The following is a 13,400-nucleotide window of genomic DNA, read 5'->3' on the forward strand; positions in this document are numbered from 1 at the left end:
AATAGGTGTAGCCTTATTCTAGAAGTAAGTATAACTCTAAACTCAGTAACTTTTTTCTGTATCAAATTCCATTACCTACAAAAATGCCTTAACATAATTGTTTTGACTTCTAGGTTTATAAAAATCATCATCGATTTTCAAAGGTTTTCATTAAATTACTCTTTTTGTAACAAGTATCATATCCACTCACGAATGCTGAAGTCACATAAATAGATTAGTTTCATTTCTGACGTTTTCATGTATGCATGAATGAACAGGACTATTTTATTAATATATATATTTTTTTTAATTATGATAAAAAAAAATCCCATTGAATTGTTCCACATAAATTCGGCTCTTTATAAGAGATTAAATATTTATGTAAATATTTTGCTGATGTTCGCATTTTCTAATAATTTTGGTATTTTCTTAGAAAATAATTAACATTCACACTATATTGTTGTTCATCGAATGGGAGTGGGAGTGCGTATGTATCCGTTTCATAACGTCTTTAAAAAGGAATCCCAAACTATTTTCTCACCGTCACCCTTCTATATATATAGCGGTAAAATAATTCTTAGTGCGGCTGACTATGCAGAAAAAGGATAAAAAATAATTTTAAGTCCTGGAATGCGCGATATATTCGGTAACATTTACACAAAGTGGCACCCATGTGATACGCTTGGATATCCTATGGTTCCATGGTACCCAGTTTGGGAACCACTAAACTATAACACTGTCATCTGATATTTATACGTTTTCCCTACATCTTGAAACTACAGCGCCTTTTATAATCCAATAAATATATAGGATATGATATAGAGAACAGGAAATTAGGTATTTACGATTATGTTCTAGTTAGAACAATAGAATAAAAGTGGGAATCATTTTTTCCGTTAAAATTTCGTTCTTTTTAGAGATTTTTATGGTTTCAGACACCTCAATAGCTTATCTAGATCGAGTAAGCTAGTTTAAAATATGTATTTCAATTGAACTGATAATTTTTTTGGGGGGTGAGGGGTTTCAATTTAAACACTTTTTTCATATTTTCCCCAAAAAATGAACGAATTAAAACACGACCTTGCTGCTCACGTTCTCTTGTTGTTAGTTGAATTATCTTGACCTATGTTACGTGTTTTATTGCTATAATAAAAATTTGCATTACTAGCATGCTAATGTATTTTCCTCGTCTACTTCCTCAATCCTGCTAAAAGCTGTTTCCAATTTAAAAGCATGATAAAAACCTTTTTCCCGATGTCTATTATATACAAATTACGTTATGATTTAAGTAACTATGGCCTGTAAAAAAACATTTTCCCATAAATGCAATTGTATATAATTAACTATCCGACAAAGTACCTTCAGTAATCTTTGAAAAAATAAATAAAAATGCTTAAATAATCGCTTCGTATCCGTAAACATGTTCCTTAATGCCAAGGTCGCAGGTCCATCTTCTTTTTGTTCGCTTTTTTAAGCTTCCAGTCCAAGGAGCTACCAAACTACCTCCGGTTCCCAAATGTTTTTCTAATTCATTCTAAAACAAACTTTATCCTCTGAAACATACATTTAAAGAAATAATCATCTATTGAAATATGTTATTTAATTTTAAATACATTTAACCATGTTAAATTTACTTAGACATAATAGCCTATAAATTATAATAAAACTATTTGAGGCTGTGATACTAAAATTAGGAATGTTCTTGATGATGGCTGGATCGTTCGAAATGTTTGACATGTAATTTTGATGAAAAAGGTTAGGACTTATAACTTACTTGATAAATTTTTTATTAATAAAATTACCGGTCTAAAACAAGATAATTAAAATGTATATTAATTAATAATTCTAATTTTAATTAACAATTATAGTATTGAAAATATTAAAAAAAGATTTAATTAAAACATTTATCAGCCTTTCCTTTAATCCTTGAGTAAACTTAATTTTCCTTAACTAGTGAATAGTATTCAATAGTTCTAAAGGGGTATAATGTAATTTAATAAATATAAATAATTTCAATTAAATAAAATAGATCTTACAATTAAACGACATTTGTAATAAAGTTTGTTTAGTTATTATCGTATTTTTTTAAAAATATCACAACATCGAATTTAAAATCGTCAAACTTCAAATCCAGATAAAATTCTTAACCATTTATTTTCTATTCATGGTTTTAAAAAATAACATTTTTCCTCATAACAATTTTGAACTAACTTCCCTGTTAATCTCTCAGATTATTTTTTAATAACCCAGGAATATCACAACAATATAAATATTTTCTAATAATTCATCCAAAAGAAAAAAATATTAACATTAATATTTTTAAAAATAGAAATGATACTTAGTGACATTATGAGTAGAACGTAAAAGTAAATATAAAGTATTTTTTAAATACTATTGTATTTTTTTCATTAGTTTAAAAGAGTGATTTTTATTCCTGGTACCCAAAAAAAAAATTGAATATTTTTCACTTTATATTTTAAGTACATAAATATGTGGGTCGAAATTATGCCTTTTTTGATAATTCATAAATATATTTGTAACATAAAATCAAATTTATAAAGGCATTCACTACCACAAATAGGTAACTCATAACTTTGTTAAAAAACAAAAACAATGAGTCTGCAAAATATGCTTACCCTAAATATAACACTCGTTTATCAAAAACGGGGAAAAAATATATATATATTTTTTTTTTGTTAATATAGGTAACTTTTATCTGTAAATGCGCAAATTATCTTCCTCCTAGTCAAAAGTGATTTTTTTTTTTTTTTGCTCAAGCATATCAAAACTACATTACTCAAAATTAACTAAAATATATATTCCAAAAAAATCTGAAAAGTTAATATATATTTTAGTAACAGTCGTAGGGTGCTGAAATAATTATAATCATGTACATAATTAAAATATATATAATATAATGAAGTAAACGAAGAAATACTGAATACAGTGATACGATAGAGATTAAGACGTTTCTTTGCTTCGGTGGAGGGGAGTCAAGTAAGTGGGTCGTAAGACTAGTGAAAGTGCCCTGCACGAGATTATATTCGAGTTATTGGTCACATGTTATTGAATAAGTTACAGTAACCTGTTACTGCATAACCGTCTATTGTAACGCTAAGGCACAAGTAACTATCCTAAAATAGAACTAACTAACTAACTATCCTAAAGTTATCTTGGAATCGGAAAAATCCTTCATTACATAACAAAAGAACAGTTCCCACCATTATACCAATGGCTTCAGGATTCCAAAAGTCTTTTTAAATTTCAAATCATTTAAATTTAAAATTCAACAATTTAATTTGAATTCAAAGTTTTTTTTTTTTACTATAAAGGAAACATTGCTTGGTTAGGTAATCTTACAGAGAATTATTGAATTAGAATAAATTATTTTGTTTCAGTTCCTTTTGTCTTATTATTGAGAATCATTTTATATAGCTAAAAAAAAACTACTAAGTTGAATTTACTTTTTAAATCATCCTTACCAAATTTGTAATTTTTAAAATACTATTTCTCTTTTGAATCACCCTACGACATCTTATAAAAGCGGATGGCACCGAGAGACAAGAAGGTCGATGTAACGGAATGGTCAGAGCACTCACGAAGATATGTTCTACTAACCGGTTCCTCAGGAAGGAACGTATCCTTAAACTTTAAATGGACTCCGAACAACGAAGGTGTCTTAGAAGAATAATTACAAAGCTGAAGATGATGAATCATGTGCAGTAAGGAAATACGAGTATTTGAACAAGGCATGTAAGTAAACAGGTGTTTCTGTAGTATCTCGATCCAGGTATCATATTCCTGAATATATGAAAATAATTAAATTTTGTATTAATTTTATTTATAATCAGTAATGATCGAAGTACAAATATAATATATAAGTCATCAAAAATAAGTTATTTTATACCTAATTCATTAATAGGCAAGATAGAAAATTCGTCTAACATACTACAATAATGAACGAAATAAGAATAAAAATTATATTATAAAGCAAATTATAATTTGATTGTATCTAAAAATTTGGAAGAAAAGTTATGACATTTAAATAAAGTTGGCACTTGGAGCATACAATGCATCCTTGTAACTATATTAAACTTTTTTTTTAATATACAATACAGAGTAATTCTGTATTTGTATTGTAGTTTTAAAATATATATAATCGATTTTTTATACAATGTGGTAAGGCATTATATGCAGAAACAAAATATTTTTCAAAATGATATGTTTATTGTTGTTCAATGTGGTTTTATAGCAAACAATGTTTTCAACCCTATTATCTTTTTTATAAATTCTTATATTTGCAAAGAGAAATTTTTTATTGACAGGAAGCAATACTGCCCAAATACAGTAAATGGTATAACACACAGCATACTAATCTTCTTAAAAGACAATATAAAAAATTATAGAAACAAAATACATAAGTACAATATTAACTTTTTTTAAATAACTAAATTATATATTTAGTTTAATATGTATAAAATAAAGTTATGTTTAATCTTTTAATATAATTTATTATCTTCTTAATTTCTTGTATCTTGATTTGTTTTTCCACTATAATATGATTATCTTTTTTTTCAATTTTTTTTTTTTTTTTATGAGGGTTTATCATTCATCGTTCATGAAGGCCTGATTATTATTACTTTACTGACATGTTGGCCCCTCCCTCCTCCTTAAACACCATCTTTTCCACATAAAATAATTTTCGTTTTTGTGAAACGTTTCGGGCTCTTGGAGAACTGGCGATATTGAAAAAACAGCATGAAGTAACATAAAACTATATAACTAATTATTATTGATAAATTTATAACATAATATTTCCTACCCAACCTATATTATTTATGAAACATTTTAAAAAATAAGGATGGCTCTGGCTACGCCACAATTTGTGGCTCAAGTTTTTAATGAGTAAATTTTAATTTTGATAACTATATGTTGGAAATTATTGTTATTTATAAAAATTATAAAGCAATACGATCACTATTTTCCAAATACTTTGCGTACATCTGGCATTAACAGGTTTTCTCATAGCACGTTCTTGTTGTTGAGTTGAAGTAATGAAAAAGGAATAAATATTTTATTATTTATTATTCAACAGTAATTATTTATTATCCTCAGGACTACTCTGAGATAGAATCTTTGCAAAGTCGCAGCGGAAGACCTTGGAAAGGGGAATGCGAGAATGCCATTTCCATATCCGTAATATTAGCGCCAACTTGGTCTCCTTGGATGAGGGGAGTAATGGAGTTGGTACTCGACTAAATGGAGTTAGGGCTAGATAACTTATCCATGGCTCTTCTAAAAAACAAAACCCCTCTTTGATCTGTTTCTTCGGCAGGTCCCTGAACCGAGATAGACCAAGGTCGGTTGTTCAACCTTGTTCTTTCGGTCTTATCTATTTCCTGATTCCAGAAAGGAATGTCATAAATTTGTGGAAGTCATTGTGGTCTAAATAACATACATAAATTCGAAGTATCAGGTTTTTGATCTCTCAGTGATAAAGTAAATTAAAAATTAAATAAAATATAAAATTATGAATGTTCAATTTAATATAGTATGGATATGTTGTTCTATACATCAAGCATAATCCAAGAGTCCGGAGTAAAAAAAAATATTTATTTCACCCTAATTTTTTATAACTTTAATCAAAACTAAATATAGTTACTTGTCAAAATTGACGACTCTGCCAGTTATAGTCAAAAATAAAAAATGGTAGCAGTTTCAAAATATTACAAAAAATTAATTTTTCATTCCGAGCTCCAAATCTTCAAAACTATAAATCAGCATCATTTAAATTTGAGTAATTTCCATAAAATATGGGCCTTAAAAGAGTGATTTACGTTCAATAAAGTTTTTAAAAAAAATTGTTTTTCAAATAGCGAATGACGATGATATTCACCAAAATAAATTCCCGAAATGCTCATTTCTCGTTTTTCGAAAAGATGTATTTCAGGAAGGATTAAAAAAAATGGCTATTAGCACACAAATTAAATGTTGAATGTAGATATTAACATGTATATTCGTAGGAGTAGAAGTTTCTATTCGCCAAAATTGATTCATAAAATATTATTTTTTCGTTATTTAAAAAAAAAAATGTTGCTTTTTGAAAAACTGTACCTCGAGAACTATTGAACATAAAGAACTCTTATTTTAGAAAATTTACTCTACTTTAAATAATGACTTATGAGAGTTGTAAGCGTGCATCTCAAATACTTTAATATTTACTTTTTAATGAAAATTCCAATAAATCCCACCAAATCATATTTCCCTTCGTCGTAAACCTTCGTCTTACCCCACAGTGTTGAACAGATCCGTTACTTAGGACTAAATCTGGACAAACGACTGACATGGAATCCTCACACAAGACTGAAAAGACAGGAAACTGCTCGTCGATTTCGACTATCACAACATTTACTAGACTAACGGTCCAAACTTCCAATCCATTACAAAAGACTGATTTACATGACTGCTATAAGACCTATCTGGACATACGGAATTGAGCTATGGGGCTCCATTAAATCATCTAACTCCTCTCGAATCCAATCCTTACAGTCCAAAATCCTTAATGCTCCTTACTTTGTCACAAATCAAATCATCCGTTAGGACCTCAATGTTCCCTATGTTGCCGATTTGGCCAGAACCAGATACCAATCCTTCCATAATAAACTTCTCAACCACCCAAACCAACCCGTTTCTAACCTGGCTTCTCCTTCACTACTAGGCCTCCTAGGCGTCTGAAAAGAAGATGGCCTCGAGATCTTCTCCTTTAGAAATGTTTTTGGAGTACTATCAATGGGTAGATTCTCCACATGTTTGTATCATGTCATGATATCACTTACAGCAAATTTACTTGATGTGTATATATGTATACAGGTGTGAATAACAATAAATAAATTATTACTTTTTAATGACATTTAAGATATCCTTTGATAGTCTAGGTAAGAAATTATTCTTTCTCTAACAGAAAACAATGCATAATTTTTTCTTTAGTTGAATGAACTGAAAAATTAATTTTTTGTAACTTCTACATAGGCCGCCATTTTGTATTCCCTATCACTGGCAGAGTAAATCAATTTGGACTTTTACCTGTATTTAGTTTTCATTAACTTAATAAGGAATTGGGGTGAAATGACTTTTCTTTCTCCACTTAGGCTCATAGACTAGCACACTTAATATTAGTATTACTCAAATATTAAGTAACCAAATCTCTACAAATGATGCTTATCATTTTGCACGGTAGGTAACGGACACAAAGCATAAGCACAAACCAATTATTACGTAACAAATTTGAACCTTTTCAAAAACTTTCTAAATACATCTGGAACGAATCCTCAATACGGACAAAACTAACGATACTTGACAGCTTGTCAGTCCCCTGTCCATCCGTATTTTTTTTCATATTTACAAAACAAATCCTTCCTTTGGGCGCGATTTGGCCGTTTTCACGTAAAATATAAGTTCTAGGATGAAAGCGATCGGTCGCGGAACATGTAGAAAATCGTAGATGTGCATAAACATACCTTTCTCTTATGATCTAACACCATTTGTCTGGAGAAAACACTGAGTCTAATGATATTCGAAGAAAAGAATCGTGAAATATTCCTGATTGCTAAGTGTACACGTGGTGAAGCTGTGTGACTTGTTTGTCAATAATCGTACACTCGATGGGTGTTGACATTAAAGAAAATTATTGGTAAATATCGTATATTTTTTTTTTAATGATTCATTTTAAGATGATGGGAAGATAGTAGAACGTGGATAATATATGTTGTGAGAAGATGGTTGGGGGTGCGATCAGAGAATAACACAAATAAGTTTAAAACCTATTTATTAGTGCCTAAAATTATTTAGTAGTATACTAATAAATTAATACATAGGTTTTTTAACTTATCTGTGTTATTCTCTGACCGCACCTCATCTTCTCACAGATTTGTTTTAAGATCGGATGACTGATGTGTACCTCGAACATAACAGATCTTCCATCTTCCGACGATTTTATTCTTAAATTGATCTACTAGTGTACTTTTTCTACATAGATTTTTAAATATATTTAACAAACTCAGGGATATTCAGATAAACTAGATTCTTGACAATCTCTAACTTTGAAGAATAATTAGAAGTTACCGATAGTATTTCTTGCCTTTCATCGTTTTTCCTTAAGTTTCCTACAAAGCTTAATTTTAGGAGCTTCACTACTTTCTCAAACATAAATGGTTTTAAGTACTGATTTGTTATGTGAGGTTATTTTGTATTTTTTTATGTGACAATTAATCATTAGGCCTATTTTATTTCATTATATTATTATTTTTTTTTTTTTTGCTATTCCTTCAGTTTCTTCTAACCTTATAAGGATATTTATCTATTATCTAATAACCTTAGAAGGACATTTATTGGAAAAATATATATCTCATTAAACAGTGGATCCAATGAACATCTAAGCAGAAAAAAAAAATTGTAAATCAGAAAATTAAATTTTAATAAATATTTAGTTATATAAATAAATTGATTTCAGTAAAAATACAAAAGAAACATTAAAAATTGGTATACAAAATTATAATATTACTTCTTTATACTCATATCCATTAACATAATTTTCTAATAAATATTTTTTTATAAAATTCGTACTATTTATTATTATTATTACCATGAATAATTTACAGACCATCAATGCAATTTACGTTTGTTCAAGGAAATGACGATCTGTCCAACAAATTATATTTAATTTTCCCCTTACAACTAGCTAAGGTTAAAATCAATTGTTCTTAATTGGGTATTAAATATCCCTTGATTTGCTCACACTCACAGTAGACAATTACCTATTATTTAACGAAAAATATCCTCAACATCTTTTTCGAGACCTTATCAAGCCCATGGACAACAGAAATATTCCTTCGAACAAGCTAATCTGTTCTCACTATTATCTTCTCGTCCTATCTTGTTCGCTGATTATATGCTAAACATATATTTATTTACGCTGTTAAATCAAACAATATTTCTCTTGCAAATTCATGGCGAAATAATCTTAAAATCAACCTCATTTTCAGACTATCTTATTGAATGATTAAACTTAAAATTTATGGCTATTACATTATTTATTTTATTATTGAGGAAGAAAAACAAAAATAAAAAAAAAAAAACACCAAGGTCACACGAATTTGGGTATCATTAGTCCAAAAAAGAAAAAATTATAGACGTCTTTATTTTATTATTACTGTATAGTTCAATTTTATTACTTTATTATTATTATTTTATTTTCATTTGTTTATGTACATTTCTCATTTTAATTATATTTAAATGTCGGAGTTTAAAAACGTATTAATACCTGCCTAAGAATGTAAAAATTTAATTTTTGTATATTTTCTAATTAATAATTAAATTATTGTAATTTATCTTTAATTGCTATTATTAGTAATAAGCTATGAGTACAATCCGACAAAAAGAGAGTTGGTGTAGCCACGTACTATGTCCTCTGCCTTCCTGACCCAGCGTTCATGTCTCCAGCGGTTGCTCAAGCCTGGTTGGGCAACACTCATCACCAAGGCGACAAAGAACAAAACTAATTTGCTTAGCTGTTTCTTCACCCCTTGCCCAACAATATCTTCCTCCGGTACCGATTTATTTATTTCTATTCAAAGCGGAGATACCTAGATCTGTATTGTTATTCGATTATCTTCGATTGGTAATTTGCAAAGTTACATATTGCGTTAGTCCAAGAGAAAGCTCGCCGATTTACTCTGGGATAGCAGGGCATTAGGAAATTGCGTGTTCAATAATTATCAGCAACTTTAAGTAGACTGAAAACCATTTCAGATAGATACATTTTAACGATCTGATAATATTTACGAATTCAATTCTTTATGGTAATAGTACCATTAAGTACCAGATAGAAATGGAATAGGTACCATTTCCACATTTAACAAGATGGTTCATACTATAATAATGTAATACTAATAATCTAATATAAAAAAAAGTTTTGAATCTACTAATATCAGAAGAATTATCCATTCTTTCCATTAGCCACACATATCGAATTCTCGCAATAAAGCTTAAAAATTAAATATATGAAAATAATATTTTGATAACTGTCTTACAAATTATAGATTACAAACAAGGTCGAATATTCTGAAAATGACTTTTAATAGCATTAAATAAAAGATTATTTATGAGAAATTTTTAATAATTTTCTAAAAATTGATTTTCTAACACTATTTATTTTAATAAATTTTATTCTGGTGTTTCATAGTACCTTAAAGTGCGGTGAAAACCTTTTTTTTTTAATTTAGTGAAAATATGGCAGCAATTAAAAAGAATATTAATGTAAATTTTCATTTATGTCTTATATTTCATCTGAAACTTACGAATTCTTTGTTCTATTCTTTCAACCATATTTCTTGTCTAAGACTGCCAGAGAAATAATTTATTTATTAAAATAAAACTATTTTATTTTATTCCAATACAAACTTTAATTAATTAGTATACGTTTAATAGATTAATATTTATCATATTATCTCTTGACTAATTCGACATTTAATTATCTTGTCCTCCTCAGCCGAAAAACTAAACGAAACGGCCATGACACATCCACTTCCTCCTTTCTGCCTGAGGAACCTTCCAGCGGAATTCCGTCACGCATTTTGGAAACCTTGTCTTTACTTTTTTAGGTTTAATTTTTCTTTAAGCTTAAACTTACTTTTTTGACTATCTAACTCCAAATTCTATATTTATTAATATACCAGAACTGCTCAAAATTTCTCATCAAATATAATAAATACGCTTATCAAGAAATAATGACAAAAGAGGATAATATTAATCTGGAAAATAAGTATTCTGCAGAATGTTCTCGATCAAAAAAATTAAAAAAAAGATTATAACTCGGAAGTATAATAAAACAGCAAATTGTATATTTTTTAACATATATGTAAAAAAAATACAAAAAATAGTATCTCAGTATATCCCAATATAAACCTATAATTTTCACTGAATTATAGAGATAAGCAGATATTTACATTTTGTTCATAAAAAAAAGTGTTTTATTTTATTTTTGAACCGTAACACGTTGTCCTTGTGTACCTGTTTATTTACATTTTATCCTTAGCAGTCGACACGTGGCGGGCCATGGAAGCAGCATTATTATTCTGACGTGTCATAGTCTGACACAAAAAATATCACGTTTAAAGATGCATATACACGCACCCCACTTGGAACTCTCAAACATCAACGAACACTTGGATAAATTAAATAGCATAATACAAAAGCATGGCAGGATACGAACGAGTGATGGCTACTGCATAAGGAATATACTATTTTAATTTTAAAAAAGAAACAGATTGAAAAGAGACAGAATGGGAGTGATAGTATTGCAATCAGTTTTTTTTTTTAATTTACAACTGTATAAAAAAAAATACAACAAGTAAATAAGATAAATCTTTCAGAACACATGATAATCTTGGGAAGGAAACACCCAATGGTGGTACTTCAAATCATTGCTTTAAATATTGATCCAACGGCCACCTTCTTTTCAGACAACTCGGAAGATTATCAGAAATTGTTAATGATGAAAGATTAAGAACTAATTGATTTGTGTAAGGATTTAAGAATGAAAGGAGCTATAACTATTTCGGGTCAAATCGGCAATGAATGGGATGTTGATGTTTTTATTTGTGACTTAATAATTAACATGGAGGATTTTACGAAAGGTTTTGAATAGTAAGGAGCAATTAGATGGTTTGGTGGAGCCCCAAAGCTCAATTCTATATGTAAAAATAGGTCTCATTATTACAGTGTAAAAGAGTTTTTGTAGTAAATAGGAAGCATGTAATAAGTATGAAAATTATTACTAAATATTGAAATTACTTAATATCTTCTTCCTGCCCATAACCAATTATTTTATAATAGCGATGAAAACATATTTAAATATTATTTAATATTTTACTCTGAAGCACTCCTAGCGCAACCGATGGTCTAGTTACGGTACTTCCTTACAAAGTACTGAGCTCCTAACTCTTCATTGGTTGTAGTTATAGAGATTTATAAATTATTAATTTTTGAATAATATAATAATAATCTTCAGAAAATATTATTATTCATCTTTATTTTTGAAATTTTACATCTGCCTCAGGCCATATAATGTGTAGAAAATATTGAGTGAAAAATAAAAACAGAAACTTACCTACAAGCTTCTTTTGATTTGTGGGCAAAGCCTGACACTAAATGTGATCAGCCAAAAACATATTCAAGCTCGAGCAAGCCAATACAAATATCCTATCCATACTCTTTGTGCCTATGAGTTACATATAACACCATTTTTTGTTAATTTACTTCAGATTATAATTTAATAATAATTACTAAAGTAAAGATTTCATTACAACACCAACAGAAAACACTCCAAACAAACAACACAATTATAGTTAATTGAATCATAATTAAAATTAATTGAACTTAGGAATTTAGATAATAATGTCCGAAATGAAAAAGAGGAAATTATCAATATTATTATTATAAAAGTATAAAAATTCATGAACTTTGGGGATATAAATTAATGTTATAAATATAATCCAAGCATCGATATTAAACTTGTTTTTCAAGAGAATTGAAATTAATTAAACATTATTATAATGTAGTTATTTTTAAAAATTAATTACCTCCTACCATTCTTCTTTGGTCTCACGATATAGTATGCTTATTTAATTCGGATCTCTTTGTTACGAAATTGTACTTGTTTTTTTTCCAAGACTCCTATTCATACTCGAACAATAAACGATGGGAAAAGAAAAGAATAAAGAGATATATGAAAAGATACATTTTGCCACACTCTCGAGCCTTGATAAACAAACATGAATTCATTACTAGTGACATGTCCGTCATGTGACAGTTTGGAAATCGACTCTCGGAATTGCGACATCTGCCCAAGAAACGATTCTTCATCCTCGGTACGACCATAAATTACTTCTCTGTAATAAGAAGGGAATTTAGATTACTTGTTTATATCAGTGGCTTAGTAACTTAGCAACCACTCTTAGAGGTTTTTAACTTCTAATGAAGACATGTTGTCAAAACACAAACACATAAATAAAAAAAATTTCTAAAAAGCCATTAACTATTGAGAACCTTCTCTTTGCTTTTGAATTTCATATTTACCAGGAAGTAGAATTTGGACGTTACTACATATATATATATATATATATAATTTCTAAAAAGCCATTAACTATTGAGAACCTTCTCTTTGCTTTTGAATTTCATATTTACCAGGAAGTAGAATTTGGAAATTACTACATATATATATATATATATATATGACAATTACTAAGAATATACATTTTACATTCTTTAACACAACTGTTTTCTAAGGAAAATGTTTATTAAATGGCAAAAAAGAATATTGGTCTTAAATTATAACATTACTACCCCAAGCTCAGGTATAAAAT

General features: G+C 28.5%; 1 protein-coding gene across 3 annotated transcripts in view; it reads left to right on the forward strand.

The window, feature by feature from the left end:
- Positions 1-13,400, forward strand: part of emp (epithelial membrane protein) — a 234,522-nt gene that overhangs the window by 146,286 nt on the left and 74,836 nt on the right. The window lies entirely within an intron of this gene.

The sequence above is a fragment of the Halyomorpha halys genome, unplaced genomic scaffold, assembly GCF_000696795.3.
Source record: "Halyomorpha halys isolate HHAL.00 unplaced genomic scaffold, Hhal_1.1 Scaffold813.1, whole genome shotgun sequence".
NCBI classification, from domain to species: domain Eukaryota; kingdom Metazoa; phylum Arthropoda; class Insecta; order Hemiptera; family Pentatomidae; genus Halyomorpha; species Halyomorpha halys.